This window comes from Dryas octopetala, chromosome 4, assembly GCF_963921425.1.
Source record: "Dryas octopetala chromosome 4, drDryOcto1.1, whole genome shotgun sequence".
NCBI lineage: Eukaryota > Viridiplantae > Streptophyta > Magnoliopsida > Rosales > Rosaceae > Dryas > Dryas octopetala.
This window is the reverse complement of record NC_141369.1, coordinates 20,027,509-20,040,665: the sequence shown is the minus strand read 5'-3', so window position 1 is coordinate 20,040,665 and position 13,157 is coordinate 20,027,509. Positions and strand designations below refer to the sequence as shown.

Genomic DNA, 13,157 nt, shown 5'->3' with positions numbered 1-13,157 from the left:
CTCTCTGACTCAGGATGACAATTTCTATTCTGATTTTATTTTTATTTTTTTTTTCACTCTGTTTTAGAGGTGCTGGGTTCTTTGTTTTGATTTATTATTATTCACTCATGTAGTCATAAAAAAGACCCGAGGAAATTACAGATTTGGTCCACTTATTTTATACCTAGTTCAATTTTGGTCCATAATTTTTTTTAAGTTCTGTTTTGGTCCACTAATTGTTTCATTTGTTCAGTAAAGGTCCAGATTTGTGACTTTAAATCCTTTGGGTTGTGTTTTCTTCAATTATAATTGAACTATAAGTTATATTTCATCATTTCTTAGTCATAAAAACAAATTTGGAGTATTATAATCTAAAAGAATTGAGATTGGGTAAAGTTTGAAAAATTGGCAGTTTCGGTACCCTACTTTGGGGTCAATTATCTTGAGTTTTAGAACTCCAATTTGAATGATTTTTATATGGTTGTAAAGAAGAAATACATAGCTTTAAAACAAGTATATGTTCGCTGAATTTGGGTGAGATTTGATAGGATAAAAAGCATGCCAAATTTGAGAAAACAAATATGGACCTTTACTGAACAAGTGGAACATTTAGTGGACCAAAACAGAACTTAAAAAAGATTGTGGACCAAAATTGAACTAGGTATAAAATAACTGGACTAAATCTGTAATTTCCTCAAAAAGACCCAATCATCCACAAGAAAAAGACTCAAACTTAACTTAATCACCAAAGTGAGACACTTTTTGGTGATCATATCCTGTCACGACCTTTCTTCATCAATATTGCCTTTTTCACCATCTTTTTGGACAAGACAAGGTTCAGAAATACATTACATCTTTATGATATGTCCTCTTCCTCACATTCCTCCTATTGCTACAGTACTAATACTAGGAGCTTCCATTCTTGTGACACCATGGTCCACAGATAAAGTTGGAAATTAAAATACAAATTAATCAGGCTGATCTCAAATTAATTACTACAATACAAATTAAACAGTCAGCCATTTCTTCCAAGGCTCTCTCTGTTCATGACAGGGTTTGTTACCACATTTTTCAACATGAAATTACAAGAACAAGGCTTATTCAGCTGATGGTGAAGACAAAATTATATTTGAATGATTCATGTCATATTTATCTGTCAGAACTCACAAGTGAGAAGTCAGAAGACTCAGAACCAAGAGTATGCAGCCAAGAATAGAATACAGCTTATTGGTTTTTCTTGGCCCAATGGGTTCGAAGCTACGTTGTCCATAATGTTTTATTGGGCTTTCTTCTTGTTCCATATAAATTGGGTGAGGAATGAAAGAAAGTACAAAAATAGCACTGCCCTATAAAAGCTTGTAGAAATTCCTTTTCTTTACTAAGAATATGAAACTTGACCAAACATGATATGAATATATGATTTTTCCTACAAAACCAAACAGAAAAACAAGAAATCATGAGCTTTAATGGGTCAAAGCTAAATCTGATGAATAAAACGTCCCAATGAAGAGTAAGAAGATCCACCATCCATCAAGGCCTTCTTGCTCTTTTCACTCATCTCCTTCACCCTCTTCCTTACATCACTATCCTGCTCCATCACCTCCCTGATCCCTCTCTCTATCTCCTCTGCACCCACAACTACATTACTCTCCTTTCTATAATCCATCTTAACTTCCACAGCCAATCCCAATTCTTTCACCATCTCAAACGCATTTAATTGTTGCTCCGCGTAGATCGGCCACGTGGCAACCGGCACACCATACCATAGGCTCTCCAGTAGGGAATTCCAACCACAGTGGGACACAAACCCTCCGACTGCAGGGTGGGCCAAGATGTCCACTTGCGGGGCCCACCCTATGACCTTTCCAATCCCAGCCGTCCGATCGAGAAATCCTTCGGGCAAGACTCTTTCCGGATTTGCATAGTCGCTTGGGATTCCCATCTTGTCCTTTGGTGGGGGCTCACGTAGGGACCACAAGAACCGGAGCCCACTGTGCTCCAGTGCGCACGCGATCTCCTTCACCTGGTCCTCACCAAAGCTTCCCCTGCTCCCGAAGCACAGGAACACCACAGACGTTGGAGGCTGATCATCAAGCCACTCGAATATATCAGACTTCTGCCTGACCTTGTCCGAACCCACTTGGTTCTTATCATCACTCTTGTTCAATATGGGTCCCACCGAGTACACTGGTGGGATTGTACCATCAGAAAGAGAACGAAGAGCATGCGATTCCAGCTCCATGAACGAGTTTACCAAAATACCCTTAGTTTCTCTAAACCTTCTCGCAAAGTCTAGGAATTGGGGGGCGCTCTCCTTCTCCAGAAGCACGCTAGGTAACACTGTAGTAGGCAATGGGTTGGAGAAACTCGGGAGGACCAACTCACCGCCCGAATGCATCAACTCGGAGACGTCCTCGCCGTTCTCGTCGAGAAGCTTTTGGAAGTGGAGCATTAACCCGAGACAGCCCGCGTTGGAGGTGAGGAAGACGTAGGAAGGAACTCCGAATTCGTCGGCCACGTCGATCATGGTGGTGCAGAACATGTCCACGACCAACCCGGCGAGCTGCCAAGTCTTTGACTCGCCCGACTCGACGAGTTTGGCGACGGCGTCTCTGACTTGGGGTTTGTGAGCATCGATGAATACTTTGAAGAGGCCGAGGCCATAAAGGTCTTTTGTGTCTATGTTGGGTTCTGGGAGGTTGATGAAGTTGATGCGTTGTGAGATTGAATTTGAAGATTGCGTGTTGGCATCTGTACCCTTGGCTTCAAAGAATGGCTTCATGATGAGGACTGTGATATGAAGCTGGTCATCTCGACCAACCAGGAGCTTTGCGATCTCCACCGTTGATACCAGGTGGCCGATACCAGGGGATGGGATTAATACTAGCTCTACTGCACCTTTCTTCATGATTTGGAAGTTATTAATTATGTGTGTATGTAATGTTGACGACGGTAATGAAAACCTGATCGAGCTGAGAAGCTTGTTTGTATATATATGATTAATTTATTATGTACCAAGCATGAAGGTGACGTCATGCCTTTGCTGGCAGAGCAGCACCATGCATTTCAATAATTGACTAATTAAAGATTGTGTCAGTGTCCCAAGTCAAGCTTTTGCTTTAGATAATTTTTATGAGGTTGAAGATTCATATTATTGATTAGTTAATTGACTACAAGTATTCAAATTGATTTTGGCCTTAACAGTCGTATTCAATTGAATGAAAATAATGAACACTTCCTCATTTATAACCAGACATAATAAGTTCATGAACAGTAATAATACGTACTTCAAAATAAATTTCAATTACTATTTCAGATATTAATTAATTTATATGACAGCATATGCCTTATCTGATTATTAGTCCAAATTTAGATAAGTCAATGAAGAAAAACTCCACACACACACGCAATGTCTTACTTTAATTTTTGCAAACAATGCTATTTTAACTTGATTGTGAATTTTTTGGTCATAAAAAGAACTTGATTGTGACTTTTTGTTTCCTTGATATTATATATTGAAGGCCTAATTATCGATTTACCACCCAAAACTGTAACTCATTCCCATTTTACCATCTGAAAGTTTTTTTGTCCCAGATTACCACCTATAACTTACATCCGTGTCTCATTTTACCTTGTTCCGTCAACAATTCCGTTAATGCTGACGATCTGGCCGTTAATGCTGACGTGGCGCGCTAGATGTGCGCCACGTGTCACATCTTTTTTATTTTTCGCATTTTTTTATTTTTATAAACTTTGAAAATAAATTAAAAATAGCTCCGAACTCAGAAAAATACACGAAAAAATTCTACGGACTCGTCTTGACTAGCACTAATTTACTATAAGGTTAAATTACCAATTTGCCCTCTAAAAACTTCCAAAAAAATTAGAAAGTTCAAATTTATTTCTAAAAAATTAAAATAAATTTTTCTCTATTAAATAAATTCTAGAAAAAATTCTAGAATTTTCGTAAACTCTTGGACAAATTCTCAAAAATATTTTGAAAAATTACCAAAAGCCTGTTTTAGAGAATTATTTTGAGACTTTACAGAAATTCTAGAATTTTTCTAGAATTTATTTTATAGGGAATTTTATTTTCCTCTAAGACCGAGAGGTCTTTTGGGTAGCAAGTGTTCACGAGAAAGGTATTGTTAGTTTTTAGAAGACTAATGGTGCAGACCTTATATTTTTTGGAGTTCGGAAGATTATTCTATGAATTTCTAAAGAGTCTAGAGTATTTTAATTTTCTAGAAATAAATTTAGACTTTCCAAATTTTTTGGAAATTTTTAGAGGGAAAATTGGCATTTTGACCCCATAGTAAATTAGTACTAGTCAAGACAAGTCAGTAGGAATTTTCCGTGTATTTTTCTAAGCTCGGAGCTATTTTTAATTAATTTTCAAAGTTTATAAAAATAGAAAAATACAAAAAAAGATGTGACACGTGGCGCACATCCAGCGCGCCACGTCAGCATTAACGGAATTGTTGACGGAACAAGGTAAAATGAGACACGGGTGTAAGTTACAGGTGGTAATCTGGGACAAAAAAACTTTCAGGTGGTAAAGTGAGAATGAGTTACAGTTTTGGGTGGTAAATCGATAATTAAGCCTATATTGAATTGTAAATGCATGCATTTGTTCACAATACACCGAACTAAGAAAAAATAAAGTTGCACTTACTAAGTATAGCTGTTTTGAAAAAAGAGTGATTCTAGAGACACTAACTGTAATTTTGATTTTATAAATTTCAAATTGATATGAAAGTTTTTTATTTTTAGGCCTACTATGAACATGCATGGGCGAATATATCAAAGGGCAAATGGGGTTAATTTAAGGTAAACGTTAAAAAAATTGAGATGATTATTTTTTTTCTTTTTATGCCCACTATGCACAATATTTGTCAATTCTCACTAATAAAGAAGGGAGGCGATTTTCGCACTCCTCGTTTTCCATTTGCACTCCTTCACATTTTCTAAGATTTTTTTTATATATTTTTTATAAATATTCCCAAATCTACCCTTTTATGGCTTATTGATTTATTCATTATTAATTCATTATCTAAGACATAAATGTTACATGCTAAAACTTTTCTGATGGTATTTTTTCACTGCTTTCTCTTCATCTGCAATCTTATTTGGATTTTTTTTTCTCTTGTGTTTTTTTATTTTTGTTAATGGATGGCTCAAATTTGCTACAAGTGTGAAAGCAAAGATTATTAAGGGAGAGCAGTTTTGATCACTTCCTTTAACTCAGGTGTATGCTCACGTCCCATCTAAAATGCTGCCATGTGTTTAAAAAATTAACCATGAGTTAATCTATTGTATTTAATTATTTCTGATATTATAATGATGAGAGAGAAAAATAATTTGATAACTCTTTTCTTATTTTATCCTTATCTTTTATTACTCAACTTTTTTTTATTACCCGTTAATTTCTCTTTTCTCTTTTATTTAATTATTTCTAATAATTTTTACTTCTTTTGTTTTTTTGCTTTTCTCCAGTATGCCTCTAGTACTCAAAAAATCACATCCATTTTTTTGGGTCCTCTCCTGTATACACATTTATCTATTTTTTTAATTAATTAAAAAATAAAATATTCTAACAACACATTTGCAATTCGAACAAAAAACTCATTTGCAAAGTTTAATCTAAAATGTTGGCCAAACAAAAATCTAAAACAACTCATTTACATACATAGAAAATCCAATAAAAAAGTTACATGAGTTCAAAAAAAAAAAAAATTATGTCGTTGCAACTATTCTTCTCTCTTCAAATGCTGCAACACCTTGGATTGACCTAAGAATTTGTTTGATCTGAAAAGGTCATGTATGAGACAAGAAAGAAGAATTCTTAGGCAAAAAAAAAAAGTGTTGTTGGATTATTTTTTTTAATTAATTAAAAAAGTAGATAAAAGGTGTATACATGAGAAAACCCAAAAAAATTGGATGTGGTTTTTTGGATACTAGAGGCATACTAGAAAAGAGCAAAAAAAAAAAAGCAAAAATTATTAAATGCATGTGGTTTTTTAAATACTAGAGGCATCCTGGAAAGAGCAAAAAAAACAAAAGAAGCAAAAATTATTAGAAATAATTAAATAAAAGAGAAAATAAAAATTAATAGGTAATAAAAAAGTGAAAAAAAAAGTTGAGTAATAAAAGATAAGGATAAAAGTAGAAAAGAGTTGTCAAATTATTTTTCTCTCTCATCATTATAATATCAAAAATAATTAAATACAATAGATTAACTCATGGTTAATTTTTTAAACACATGGCAGCATTTTAGATGGGAGGTGAGCATACACCTGAGTTAAAGGAGGTGAACAAAACTGCTCTCTTATTAAAGGGTGGCGATCATAATTGGTTGTTTCGGATAATATTTGCCTTGAGTTGTAAAGATTTGGAATAGAAATAAAAAATGAGAGGAAGATAACAAGAAAGATCTAGAATACATAGGAAGAATGAATGAAAAAATCTCAACATAAAAATTCTAATGTACGTGATGATTTCTTTGGATTGGATTAATAATTATATTTGCTTATTGATTTATTTGGGTTGGTTGCACTTGCAGAGATATGAAAAATAGAGAGAGAATATGAAAAGAAGGAAGAAAATGAAAATTTCAATGCAATACAACTATTAGAAAAGTACTTAAAGTACTCCAATTGTGACCATAGATATGTATTTAGTGGACAATATTAAGCAAGTTCTGGAGACAATAGCCTCGAGAGAAACCTAACTAGTATTAGCATGATAATAGGTTAAAAAGAGAAGACATAATACATAAATTAAAACATTTTCAAACTCAAAGGAATTAAAGGATAGATTTGAAAATACAAATAAAAAATATATAAAAAACCATTAAACAAATGTGGATGAGTGCACATGGAGAAAATGGGAGTGTGAAAATCGCCTCCCATAAAGAAAATATTATTAAGAAATTTTGATCTTAGTTCGTGGCTTTAAGTACTATAAATTTAAGATACTGAAATGAAATTACAGTCAATCAAAATTGCTTCCATACATTCATGTGATTTGATCTGCAGAGTGCAGACTCTTACGTACGTGAGCTAGCCTGACTCTTGTTTTTATACTAAGAAATATGAAACTTGTTACAGGCAGCCAAAACTATGACATGTTGAGCTTTAAAGAGTCACAAATCAAATGTAGATCTGATAAATAAAGCTTCCCAATGATGAGTATGAAGATCCACCATCCATCAAGGCCTTCTTGCTCTTTTCACTCATCTTCTTCATCATCCATCAATTGTGATCAATAAATTAGGATATAAGGTGGTGCTTCTAACATTATTGATATTTTATTATTGATCAATTTGGTTGCATACTATTGATTCCAAATTCTTTCATATAAATACGGCATCAACTATCAGATATAATTTTGACTTCACCCCGACTGCATTTGCAACGTTACGATTGGGGCTGACTGTTAATTTGTATTGTATTAATTTTGAGAGCCTGAATGATTTTGTTAACTTGCAATTCTTTTCTGTGGTGATGGGAAAAGAAGAGTAGGTGAAGCCTTTGGTGGGTTTTGTTGAGTTTACCAAAAGAGGGGGAGTTTCTGTTTGGATTCCTTTTTTCTGACAATTTATATAACCATAAATTAGTTTTAAATAGAAAAAGATGTCACAATCTCATATTGTAAGCAAGAAGTGTCAAGCAAATAGTGTAACTAATTGCTAAATTCATTTGAAAACAGTGTGCACACTGTTTGAATTTCTTGCAACTCTTTACCATCAATGGAATCTATATAGAAAGTACAAGGATAAGATTCTCTATATAAAATATCTCTTCAATATTTGTTGCTTTGCCTAACTTTTTGTTTTGCATGACCAATTGTTGCTTCTTTAATTTAAAACCCATTTTAATGGTGCTCAATGGTTATGGAATTTTTCTTGCTGGTTTTCAATATATTGCACAATCTAATAGAATGTCCATTGGTGCAGCTGTGTATTTGATTGTTCTCAATGATCTAGGTGCTCATGGTGCTCTAGGTGTAAGAATGTGTATTTTGTGCTCAATGGTCATTGGATTTTAAATGTTCAATGAAATATAGGTGTCTCAAATTCAGATTTTAATGGATTCCAATGAAATCTAGGTGTCCTATAAAAGTCATGGATTTTATTAGCGAAGGATTTTAATGGATTTGAATGCATTTGAATGCATTTTTTATACATAACAAATTCCATGAGAATTCTAGCCAATTCTCTTGAATTTTGATAGATTTTATAGATTTTAAAATCCATTAAAATCCTTTAATATCTAAGTTGGAGACACCCTTACTCGACTGAATGTGTGATCCATGTGAATGAAATAATAGATTCATCCCAAAAGAAACAAAATACACAGCTGATACAAATCAAGTACAAAAGAATGAAAGCAGGGGACTAATACTATGATGTTGTCCAACTTTTTTCATTGTCAAATTGACTCAGAAATTTATAGGAGGGTGTACAACATGACATACAACATTCAAGGATTGAAAAATGGCTTTATGATACCATAAAGGAATGTAGGCATTCATCCCAAAACCAATTGGCAATGGGAGAAGTAGCCCAAACCCTTATAAGCCACTATGCAAGACTTCACATTTTCAATGTAGGGTCTTTCTCTCAACAATAACAAGGTCATGATCTGGACTTTGTTTTGGAGTACAATTTGGGTTTTGACAGATTATGGTAGACTCATTTAACAACCATAAAATGGAGTGTGTTGAGTTGTATTGGAAAATCCCAAGTATTAATTTCCAAGTTTTGAAAGAATGTGAAGACCAAAAAAAAAAAAGAGAATGTCGACATTACAATTAGAAGAGAAGGGGAGAGAGTGCATTCACATGGAGAATCAACAGTCGAAACTTGAAATAGTAAAATTGTGCCCAAAATGACGATGCCATGTTATTGTATTTAATTCAATTCATTAATGTTATTTCTCATTCAAACCGATGCATGCACTACTCTGTTTCTTTCTTTTCTTTTCTTTTTTATTTTCCCTTTTAGGACCATAGCATTAAATGGTATTAATATTAGAATCTCCCTCATTTAAACAGAATCATATCGAATTGTGCAAAGCAAAAGGAAAATTGTCAAATACAATGCACTGCTCAATATTAGAGCATTGGATTGGATTAATATACTTATAGACTGATTCTTATATCATAATCAATACCATGCTTTTGTTTATCAAATGTCTTATATTTTGAACAAATATATTGATTCTCAAAAACCTATCCAATATATTTGAATTGAATCGATCTCAAAGTCATGATGCAGCAATTCTTATAATTTAACAAAAAATTCATACGACAATTATATGTGTGTGCCAATAAAGAGATGGTAAAAATGAAATGATATGCCTACAAAACATGTAAGAAGAATATGTGGGTAAAACTTAATATAGCAAGCTAGACTTTATGCTAGCATTGAGTTTATTAACCAATTCTACCAAAAACATTATGTGGGTAGAAGTATTATTCTTATTTTTAGGTAAAAGTAGTATATATCATTCTAAATGAGAACAACAGTTTTTCCACAGAATTCATCTCGTTCGTCAATCAATGCTTCATGTTGCTACTCTTAGATCAATATGAGTTGGTATTGTCATCGAATAACATTATAACATCTATGTTTTTATGCTCATCACATAGAAGTTTTTCCAATTTCAAAAAAAGTTTTGTCCCTTAAGATGCTAGCTCATCCATTATTCTTGTTACAGGAAGTTTCTCTTATCTTCTAATAATGCCTAAAGAAATTATGAATCACAGAAAACAAGTTTCCTATGACTTGCCAAATACATTGCAGTCAGCAAAGGCACTGCAATGTATTTGACTATTTTCCTTTTGCTTTGCACAATACTCCATTTGATTCTATTTCAATGAGTATTCTAATATTTATACTAATTAATGCTATAAAAAAATCAATAAAAAGAAGAAGAAGAAGAAGAAAGAAACAGAGGGATGGCCTCAATTGCATCGGTTTGAAAGGGAATAACATTAATGAATTGAATTAAATACAATAACACACGATATCGTCATTTGGGCTCAAGTTTACCATTTCAAGCGTTCATTCTCCATGTGAATGCACTCTCTCTCCTTCTGTTCTAGTTTTTATGTCGACGTTCTTTCTTTTTTTGGTCTAGACAATCTTTCAACACTTCGAAATTAACTGGGATTTTCCAATACAACTAAAACCCTCCAATTTGTGGTTGTTGATTAATTGAGTTGATCATAATCTCTCAAAAACCCAAATTGTACTCCAAAACAAATTCTTGCATCAGATCATGACCTTATTATTTCTTCACCATCAACCATTTAATCTTCAAATATATAGAAATTTCTGCTATATAGCCATTCATTATCTCTTCTGAATTCTGATTTGACAACTCCCTTTGATTCACTTTCACAATGAAAAAAGTTGGACAACATCATAGTATTAGTCCCCTGCTTTCGTTCTTTTGCCTCGTCCTTATAGTCCCCACCTTGATCTATGGAGAGTGCACATGTGATGAAGACGAAGATGGAGACCGCAACAAAAGCGAAGCCCTCAAATACAAAGTTGGGGCAATTGCTTCTATTCTTTTTGCTGGTGCAGTTGGTGTTTGTATCCCAATTCTTGGGAAGACATTCTCAGCTTTGCATCCCGACAAGAACATGTTCTTCATGATCAAGGCCTTCGCAGCTGGGGTCATATTGGCTACCGGGTTCATCCACGTGCTCCCGGATGCTTTCGAGAACTTGACATCTCCATGTCTCAAGGAGAACCCTTGGGGGATGTTCCCCTTCACTGGGTTTGTGGCCGTGGTGGCTGCAATTGGGACTTTGATGGTGGATGCCGCTGCTAATTCTTATTACACCAGGTCTCACTTCAACAGCAACAAGGCTCTGTCTCAGAATGGAGATGAGGAGAAGGCTGGAGAGCACGAGGGTCACGTGCATGTTCATACTCATGCAACTCATGGTCATGCTCATGGTGCTGTTGACTCTTCGCCTTCATCAGAACTTCTTAGGCACCGAGTGATCTCACAGGTATGTTTTGGGAGTGCTTTAGCAGCTGATTTTATGAACCCAAAGATGCAGAACAATGGGAGGCTTCAAATTGGGGCTAACATATCTCTTCTTCTCGGAGCTGGTTGCATGTCCCTTTTGGCCAAATGGGCTTAAACCAGAGACGTTGATCATTTTTGTTCCTTGGGTCATTTGCTTGCTTATTTTCTGAAATTGTTTTTCCCTCTCTCCCTCCTAGTTTGCACCAAATAGTGTAGTTTAAATTTCAGAAACTTTGCGCAAAAGAAATACATTTAGTTGATGGTGTAGTTTTTTTGTGTGCTGATAATTAAGAAATGAAAAAAGGAAAAACAGAATGCAACTCAATGCAAAGGGTTGTTGTCTGAAGTCTCTGACTAGCTTACTCATCATATTGCCATTCAATTTTTACTATGTTTTTGCCTTTTTAATCTTTCAGTGTTTAGAAAAATGAGTAACACCAAATTTACAGGTGCTTTTTATTTTTTTCTGCTAAAAGGGGCTATAGTTATGAGTTATGAAATCAGAAATTTGGCTTAATTGATTTATTAGGTAGCAAAATATGATAAAATATGAAACTTGCTTACAATCATCGGCCATCAATATGATTCTCCCATTAAACAAAATACTAAACAATAAATCTTCAAGTTTAATGAATCAAATGTAAATCTGATCAATAAAACGTCTCAATGAAGAGTATGAAGATCCACCATCCATCAAGGCCTTCTTGCTCTTTTGACTTATCTCCTTCACCCTCTTCCTTATATCACTATCAAGCTCCATCACTTGCCTTATCCCTCTTTCTATGTCTTGTGCACTCACAACCACTTGCTCATCCTTCTTATAATGCATATCAACTTCCACAGCCAAATTCAATTCTTTCACCATCTCAAACGCATTTAATTGTTGCTCCGCGTACATCGGCCACGTAGCAACTGGCACACCATACCATAGGCTCTCCAGTAAAGAATTCCAACCACAGTGGGACACAAACCCTCCGACTGCAGGGTGGGCCAAGATGTCCACTTGCGGGGCCCACCCTATGACCTTTCCAATCCCAGCCGTCCGATCGAGAAATCCTTCGGGCAAGACTCTTCCCGGATTAGCATATTCGCTTGGGAATCCCATCTCGTCCTTTGGTGGGGGCTCACGTAGGGACCACAAGAACCGGAGCCCACTGTGCTCTAGTGCGCACGCGATCTCCTTCACCTGGTCCTCACCAAAGCATCCCATGCTCCCGAAGCACAGGAACACCACGGACGTTGGAGGCTGATCATCAAGCCACTCGAATATATCAGACTTCTGCCTGGCCTTGTCCGAACCCACTTGGTTCTTATCATCACTCTTGTTCAACATGGGTCCCACCGAGTACACTGGTGGGGTTGTGGTTGTACCATCAGAAAGAGAACGAAGAGCATGCGATTCCAGCTCCATGAACGAGTTTACCAAAATACCCTTAGTTTCTGAAAACCTTCTCGAAAAGTCTAGGAATAGGGTGGCGCTCTCCTTCTCCAGAAGCACGCTAGGTAAGACTGTAGTAGGCAACGGGTTGGCGAAACTCGGGAGGACCAACTCACCGCCCGAATGCATCAACTTGGTGACGTCCTCGCCGATCTCGTCGCGATGCTTTTCGAGGTGCAACAAGAGCCCGAGACAGCCCGCGTTGGAGGTGAAGAAGACGTAGGAAGGAACTCCGAATTCGTCGGCCACGTCGATCATGGTGGTGCAGAACATGTCCACGACCAACCCGGCGAGCTGCCGAGTCTTTGACTCGCCCGACTCGACGAGTTTGGCGACGGCGTCTCTGACGTGGGGTTTGTGAGCTTCGATGAATACTTTGAAGAAGCCGAGGCCATAAAGGCCTTTTGTGTCTATGTTGGGTTCGGGGAGGTTGATGAAGTTGATGCGTTGTGAGATTGAGTTTGAAGATTCCGTGTAGGCATCTGTACCCTTGGATTCAAAGGGTAGCTTCATGATGAGGACTGTGATGTGAAGTTGGTCATCTCGACCAACCAGGAGCTTTGCGATCTCGACCGTTGCTACCAGGTGGCCGATACCTGGGGATGGGATGAATACTAGCTCTACTGCACCTTTCTTCATGATTTGAAAGATATTTTATATTTACGTGTGTTTGTAAATTGTAATGTTGA

The 13,157-nt window shown here is 36.0% G+C and overlaps 3 pseudogenes; 1 reads left to right on the top strand and 2 right to left on the bottom strand.

Moving 5' to 3' along the window:
• Positions 1-1,335: 1,335 nt before the first annotated feature.
• On the bottom strand, positions 1,336-2,941 carry LOC147287864 (putative UDP-glucose flavonoid 3-O-glucosyltransferase 3 pseudogene; annotated as a pseudogene).
• Positions 2,942-10,389: 7,448 nt separating this feature from the next.
• Positions 10,390-11,145, top strand: LOC147287863 (zinc transporter 1 pseudogene; annotated as a pseudogene).
• Positions 11,146-11,586: 441 nt separating this feature from the next.
• LOC147287862 (putative UDP-glucose flavonoid 3-O-glucosyltransferase 3 pseudogene) lies at positions 11,587-13,157 on the bottom strand (annotated as a pseudogene).